Below are 208 nucleotides of genomic sequence, written 5' to 3'. Positions count from 1 at the left end.
TATGTTTTGTTTTATTTGCTTATTTTGTTAGCTTTAACAGTTTTAATCTAGCCACGATGAACATGAACGAACCAAGAAATACTTTTGATTGATTTCCAATTTTACACGACATTATCCTTATAATAAGTTAGGGAACAAGTAACTTCTTTTTTTTATGTTTTCAACGTGTATTTCATATAAATTTAAAATAATCAATCAAACATATCAA

The sequence above is a fragment of the Rhynchophorus ferrugineus genome, unplaced genomic scaffold, assembly GCF_030347505.1.
Source record: "Rhynchophorus ferrugineus isolate W39M unplaced genomic scaffold, kcgeb_rfMv2 rfM3, whole genome shotgun sequence".
Lineage (NCBI taxonomy): Eukaryota > Metazoa > Arthropoda > Insecta > Coleoptera > Curculionidae > Rhynchophorus > Rhynchophorus ferrugineus.
This window is presented reverse-complemented; position numbering follows the sequence as displayed.